This window comes from Lactuca virosa, chromosome 4 (assembly GCF_052849685.1).
Source record: "Lactuca virosa cultivar CGN04683 chromosome 4, Lactuca_virosa_CGN04683_v6, whole genome shotgun sequence".
NCBI classification, from domain to species: Eukaryota; Viridiplantae; Streptophyta; class Magnoliopsida; order Asterales; family Asteraceae; genus Lactuca; species Lactuca virosa.
Genome location: NC_136429.1, coordinates 515,935,017 through 515,943,041, shown reverse-complemented (window position 1 = coordinate 515,943,041; position 8,025 = coordinate 515,935,017).

The window sequence follows — 8,025 nt, the reverse complement described above, 5'->3', positions numbered from 1 at the left end:
AGACAGTTTGTGGGGATGAAAACTGTGAATTCATTTGTAAGGACAGACAAGGACGTGCTCGATCCCAGAACCAATGGGCCTATGAATATAGTGATGTGGCCTCCAACTAAACAGACGAAAGAGATTCCTATTATTCAATACTATCTAGATGGATCTTTGGATAATATGTAATTTTGGGCATTCGATGAGGCCACAGCCACAGCAGTGATCAAGTTTCCACATGATGTCCACCGTCTTGTTGACGTGAAAGATCTCCTAAGGTTCAGGGAACGGGACATACACACCTTGGCTCGCCGTCAAATTGTTTGTAAATCTGAGCTTCTGAAGTCGGCTGCCAAGGAGTTTACAAGCATGGTCACTACAATTATTGAAAAGCAAATGTGGCTTGGGGAAATGGGAAAGTCAGATGTGCTGCTGATCGAGAAGGACTGAAGTTACGCTAGCTCAAACCAAGGGGGAGACTGTTAGGTCACATTTAGATGGTTTGAGCTAGGAATTTATCTTGTATAGGTCTTGATTAGGGCTTGGTCATGTGTTTTGGTGTTTGCGGCTGTTTGTTCATGGTTGTAAGGTGTTCACGGCCGCGAACCCGTTTGCGGTTGGTCGTGTCCTATATATAGTGTCAGAATGTGTCATAGTGACTGCATTAGAAAGACGAGTGTGTGTATCCAAGTGTACCTGACGTTTGCAGCCTAATAGACGTGTGCATTGTTGGATCATTCTTTGCTTCTACTCCTTCTTTGCTTATTGTTAACTGCTTGTTTTTGTGTTTGATCACTGGTTGGATACGGATTTGTGGACTTACAGTTCTGCTATGCTTATGAGTATTTTTAGGGCGTTTTAATGATCCTTGAGTCAAATACGGGTAGGTGTGGAAGGTCGTATGGGCCCGTACTACTGAGAGCACAGGACCCGTACGCGTGGCAAGGAAGTCACAACCCCTAGGGCTTTGTCGGGAGTTGGTTCCCTGTTATGATATGTGGATTATATGATATCTTCCTGGTATATTTTCAATATGGTGACTACGAGACAATTTGAGATCGGGTCCGGATCAGGGTCGAGAGCCGACAGGCAGACTGGGTCAAATAAGTTGGATGCTAGGATCAGGGAGATCCTCCGCGAGGAGGTTATGGACATTTTTCGGGATCTGATACAAGAGTTGTTTTGGTTTATTAAGACCGTGATGATGGAGCTTTTGATGAGAGATACGCAGCCATTGCTGAGATTGCTGCTGCTGCTGCAGCCTCCGCGACTGTAGCCGTTGCAGGTGTTGGACCAGGTTGGGTCTTTCAATATCGGGACTTCGATAATACAAAGCCCCCGACCTTCGAGGGAGTTGAGGACCCAATTATAGCCATGAGGTGGCTATCTGACGTTTAGGGATGCTTTTTTCACATGCTCATGCCCAGCTGACCAGAAGGTTAAGTGCACTCTGAACCTTTTGAGGACCGGAGCGAAGGACTGGTGGAGACTTGTTACTGAATCATATTCTACGTAGCAGAGGGTTGCGGTATCTTGGGATCAGTTCGTGGAGATTTTTCGTGCTCGTTCTGTACCGAGGGTTAAGCGTGAGAGGTTGGCTTAGGAGTTTTTGTATTTGAGGCAGAGATCGGAGTCGGTGACGGAGATCACCTGGATGTTTACTGAGAGGGCCATGTTTTTCCCTGAGCTTGATTCCGAGCAGGCTGGGATGACCCGTTACTTGAGCATGCTCAAGATAGATATCCGAAAATTTGTTTCTACCCAGCGGTGTGATACTTTACTGGAGTTGCAGGAGGTCGTCAGGCGGCATGAGCTTGAGATAGAGCTTCAGTTGATGGAGCAGAGGCCGGCCTTGGCACATTCGCAGCCGGTGCCAAACCGGTTTAAGGCCGCTGATTCTAGGTCCGGGGGTCAGCGAGGATGAACTTGTAGGAAGTGCGGAAAGGTTCATGGCATGGCTTGTAGATTAGGAGGGGTATGCCACAAGTGTGGCAGGGAGGGACACTATCGAGGGATTGCCGCCAGCCATCCCCAGTTCAGAGTGCAAGGATTTGCTATCATTGTGATCAGGTTGACCATGTGAAGGTCAGTTGTCTGTTGCCCTCCACCATGCCAGCGTAGGCCCCCGCGCCAACGCCATTGAGGATTGTAGATGCATGTCAGGTAAAGGCGGAGCCCCCGAAGGCTCGGGGTCGCGCTTTTCAGATCACTGCCAAGGAGGTTAGAGCCGCTCCAGGTGTCGTGGTTGGTTTGTTTCTATCCCTTATCTTATTGATTATGTTTTTTTATTCTCATATATTTGTACCTTTGGTAGGTACATTCCTAGTGAACTACTTGCCTGCTTTAGTGTTGTTTGACTCGGGTGTGAGTCGGTGTTTTGTTTCTTGGTCCTTCAATAGGGAGTTTGTTTTTCCCATAGGGGAGTTGGAGTGTCCGTTGCGAGTTTCTATCGCCAACGAACACGGAGTTTTTTGTTTCTTCAGATTATCAGGGTTGCGTTCTAGAGATCTTCGGGGTATCCTTTCAGATCGATTTGATTCCAATTCCCATGGGGACATCTGTGTGATTGTGGATATGGACTGGCTGAGCCATTTCGTTGTCATGATCAACTGTAAGGGTTAGCGTGTGGTAATTTGAACCCCAAGTGGGGGAGAACTGGTTATTTATGGAGAGGGCACCAGCATAGGTTCAGGGTTTTGTTCGGCATCCAGGGCTCGGCAGTATATTCAGCAGGGGTGTGCAGGTGATTTAGCTTTTGTATTGGATACGCAGGCTCAGGATGAGGGTTCGGTTGTTGATGTTCTAGTTTTTATGGAGTTCTCTGATGTATTCCCGGAGGAGTTACCCGGTGTGCCTCCTGAGAGGTAGGTCGATCTCAGGATCGACCTTGTGCCAGGTGCAGCCCCTATTGCCAAGGCGTCATACCGATTGGCACTACCTGAGATGAAGGAGCTATCATCTCATCTTCAGGAGCTGCTAGGCAAGCAGTTCATCCATCTGATCTGTTCCTCGTGGGGAGCACCGATTCTATTTGTCAAGAAGAAGGATGGTTCACAATGGATGTGTATGGATTACCGGGAGTTGAACAAGCTGACGGTGAAGAACCGTTATCGCCTCCCACGGATTTATGATCTTTTCGATCAGTTGCAGGGTGCATCTTCTTTTTCCAAGATAGATCAGAGGTCTGGGTACCATCAGCTCAGGGTGATAGAGGAGGACGTGGAGAAGACCGATGTTCGATCGCTCGGTTATCGTGTTCATTGATGATATCTTGGTGTATTCCAAGACCATAGAGCAACATGAGCAGCACCTTCACGAGCCCCTGGAGGTTTTGAGACGAGAACGGATTTATGCTAAGTTATCGAAGTGCGAGTTTTGGTTACGAGAGGTTCAGTCCCTTGGACACCTCGTTAACGAGGATGGGATTTTGGTCGATCCAGCCTAGATCTAGGCGGTGATGCAGTGGGAGATTCCGAAATCTCCCTTGGATATCAGGAGTTTCTTGGGGTTGGCAGGGTACTACCGAAGATTTATTCAGGATTTCTCCAAGATTGCGGTACCCCTCACTTGTCTAACGAGGAAGGGGGTGGATTTCCGGTAGGGCCCTGAGCAGCAGTCGGCGTTTGAGACTCTTCGGCAGAGACTTTGTGAGGCCCCAGTTTTGACCCTCCATAAGGGAATCGAGGATTTTGTGCTTTTCTGTTATGCGTCGATCACCGGGTTGGGGGTAGTCCTCATGCAGCGAAGACAGGTGATAGTTTATGTTTCACGGCAGCTGAATCCGCATGAGATGAGATATCCCACGCATGATCTTGAGTTGCGAGCGGTGGTTTTCGCCCTCAAGATTTGGAGGCATTACCTTTATGGGGCTGTTGTACTATCTACATGGATCACAAGAGTTTGAGGCATATTATGGATCAACCGAACCTAAACATGAGGCAACGCAAGTGGCTGGACGTAGTCAAGGATTATAACTGTGAGATCCTTTACCATCCAGGTAAAGCGAATGTCGTGGCGGATGCCCTGAGCCGCAAGTCGGGTGGATCTTCTGTTCCGGTGACATGTATGAGGATATTTGTGGATTCTCCACTTGTGAGTTTGATTAGGGAGGCTCAGACTGAGGGTGTTCGAGAGGAAAATTGGAAGACTGAGAGGATATGTGGTGAGATTACCTGGTTTGTTCCGGACAGCCATGGGTTGTTGACCCATTGTGGTCGGGTATAGGTTCCTGTGTCTGGTGGGGTCATATCGATTGTGTTGGAGGAGGCTCATAAGTCTCGGTTCACTATCCATCTGGGAGCCACCAAGATGTATCGGGATCTGAGGTTGAGTTATTTGTGGCCATGGAGGAAGAAGGAGATCGGCTGGTACGTTGAGATGTGCTTGACTTGTAGGATGGTCAAGGTCGAGCATCAGAGGCCACATGGCAAGCTGCAGCCTCTGGAGGTTCTCGTGTGGAAATGGGAGCAGATATCGATGGACTTCATCACCAAGTTGCTGAAGACGACAATGGGTTTTGATGTTATTTGTGTCATCGTGGATCAATTGATCAAGAGTGCCCATTTCCTGGCGATTAGGGAGAGCTCGTCGGCCAAGAAGTTGGCCGATGTGTATATTCTTGAGATCGTTGCTCGCCATGGGGTTCCGGTCTCTATTGTTTCAGACAGGGATGTTCAGTTCACCTCCCATTTCTAGTAGAAGTTCCATGAGGAACTAGGCACGAGGCTGCATTTCAGCACAACTTATCATCCGCAGACCGACGGCCAGAGCAAGTGGAACATTCAGACTCTTGAGGATATGTTGCGAGCCTGCGTCATTGATTTTGGTTGGAGCTGGGACTCCTACCTACCTCTTTCAGAGTTCTCCTACAATAATAGTTTCCACTCCAGTATTAGTGCCCCTTCTTTTGAGCTTTTGTATGGGCGGAGATGTTGTACCCCAGTCTGTTGGGGGGAGGTTGGTCAAAGGGTCATGGGTCGGACCGAGGTGGTTCTATAGACTACAGAGATGATTCAGCAGATTAGGCAGAGGTTGCAGACTGCTCAGAGTCCGCAGAAAGGTTATGCCGACCGGTGCCGATCCGAGTTGGAGTTTCAGGTCGGTTACAAGGTGTTGCGGATGGTCTCACCTTGGAAAGGTGTGATTCGCTTCAGGAAGTGGGGGAAATTTTGCTCCGATATATCGGACCATTCCAGATTGTTGTCAGGGGTGGCAAGGTTGCGTATAGATTGGATCTTCCGGAGGAGCTTAGTCAGATTCATAGCACTTTCCACGTTTCGCGGTTGCGAAAGTGTGTACTGGACGAGGATGCAGTGGTATCACTGGATGATATTCAGGTTGATGAGCGCCTGAACTATGTCAAGAGGCCGGTAGCTATTCTACAAAGGAAGGTAAAGGTTCTGCGTAGCGAGGAGGTATCTTTGGTAAAGCTACAGTGGCAGCATCGGAAGGGATCTGAGTGGACCTGGGAGCCGAAGGCTAAGATGCGGGAGCATTATCCATATTTGTTCATCGCAACAGGCTTCAAGGACGAAGCCTAGTCCAAGTTGGGGAGAGCTGTAACATCTCGGTTTCCAGGTATGAGATTTATTATTTTTAAAAGTCAAATTTCCTTAGAACTCGTCGAGTTGATGGCCTCAACTCGACGTGTAGAAGAGCTTTGGGCCGCGAATCTTTTTGGGCTAACTCACCGATTTGGAGAGTAAAACTTGACGAGTTGGTGGCTGATTATAAAACCCTAATTTTTAGGGTGTTGCACCCTATTTAAAGGCCTTAAGTCCCATTAATGGCCTCCCTATTTGCCTCCTCTAACCAGAAACTCTAATTTTCATGCATCCTCTCCCAAGTTGAGTGTTTGAGCTTGACGAGTTGGTCCTTTTGGTGTTCTTTTGAAGGAACTTGACGTTGGGAGTGTGTAGATTGAAGGGAAGGCTTCAGATCCAAAAACTCTTTGACTATTGCAGTTCTTTTGAGGTAAAAATTCGACAACTTGCTTATCTATTGCTTAGATCTCTTCCTTGGAAGTTTATTGTCGTACTTGGCTCATCTTTGGGATTTTTCATGGGTTGAGTATTTCAAGAAGTTATCACTTCAGTTTTGGACGTCTTGTGGCCTCATTGGACTTAAAGTTTCAAGCTTTATCAAGTTCTAGGCCTCTTTCATGCTTTAGGCCCCTTATTAAGCTTTCCTTGAGTTTTAGAGCCTCTTTGTGACATGCATGGACATAAAGTTAGCAACTTTAAGTGGTTTTCTAGGTCTTGGGTACCAGATCTTCATTTTAAAGCGTTAAACTTGATGAAAAAGGACTGAATGCGTTAAGCAGGGAAAACTCGACGAGCTTTCCATCCAACTATGCGAGTTGGCTAGGGCTTTCCTGATTCTCAAAATACCATAGGAACTCGACGAGTTGGTAGGTGTACTCGACGAGTTGGGTCAACATGTACTGTTGACCTTGACTATTGACTTTGACTTTGACAATGCTTGATTAAGTTTGAAATTTTAGGTCATTTTGTGTATTTCGGAGTTTTGATGGGATTGGTCACATGGTGGTTGTAGGCATTTGAGTTAGGAGATGAGATTTGCGAGTTTGATCTTATCGGTCAGAGCTGCTTGTGAGGTGAGTTTTCCTCACTATACTTACTGGGTCGAAGGCGCCAAGGCCGGACCATTCGATTGTTACCGTGGTTATTGTCTAATGCTATGTGTAGGGATTTATTAGATCTGTATTCTGATTCATGGAATAATGATATGCTTAGTGATCTGTTAAATCTGTTTGACTGATTGTGCATGCTAGCTAGTACTTTATATGATATCTTTTTTTATGTTATGTGTGGTTGGGTTTAGGCGGTCCTGCTTTGTGCTGAAGGCCAATAGACCCAGGGCGTCCCGGATAGACTAAAGGCCGGAGGTGGCGTAACAGTCAGACCAAAGGCCCGGAGAGCGTACCAGTTAGACTGAATTCAGTGGGGTGTTCCCATCAGGCTGAAGGCTTTATATGCATGATGTTTATTGTATTGTTCTGGTTTTGTTGTGTGCTGGTATTTTGGGGGAAACTCACTAAGCTTTGCGCTTACAGTTTTGGATTATGTTTCAGGTACTTTCGAGGATCGCGGGAAGGCGAAGGCGTGATCGTGCACCTACTCATGTTATTATTTCACGATTTAGGGATTTCTATGATGTTAAAGTAATTTTAAAAACAATTTGTAATAAATGTTGGTTTTGTGGTTATTTAAAAAGTTTAAAATTTTCAAGAATTTTTCGAATGTTACAGAGGAGAGGCTAGGGTTTATTGTTTACGGTTTTCTCAAGGTGGAGCTGGAGGACAATAGAACGTAACCTAGGGTTTTGGTTTGTGGCGTCCATCGTGCTTCAAACCAAACCTGCATCGCATCATGGACATCAAGGAAATTCGATACTCATTTAATTAATGTGGCCACATCGCGGACACTAGATAACCATGCCACGGCTTAAAGTTTTTCCCCAAAACCCCATTCTCGAAATCTCAAAGTCTTTAGTTGATCGAACTAGGAAACGGATGTTCAATATAGATGTATAGAAATGGTGATCTTCCTCCTCTTCCTCCTCCTACACTTAAAGTTTATACTTCACTCTTCTTTCAATTATTTCAAAAGAAAAGCTCACTAGTACGAACTACATGGACTAGATGCGAAATATGAAAATGACTCTTTGTTATAAGAACAATGAGTATGTTCTGGATAACATTATTCCTAACATTGACATTGAAATTTCTACTCCTTAATAAATTGTTGCTAATGCTAAACACAAAGGTTGCTTGCATCATGATTGCTACTATGGCGCCTGATATGCAAAAGTACTATGAGAACTACTCGTCATATGAAATGATTCAAGCACTTGGTGAAATGTTTAACAAGAAAGCCAAACAAGAACGATATGAGTTTTTCAAATCCCTAATGATGTGCAAGCTAAAGGAAGGAGAATATATGTATGTTCGTGTGTAGAAAATGTAGAGACACATGGAAAGTTGGAGAAGCTTAATGTAAATTTTGACGAGTTAGCCATTGA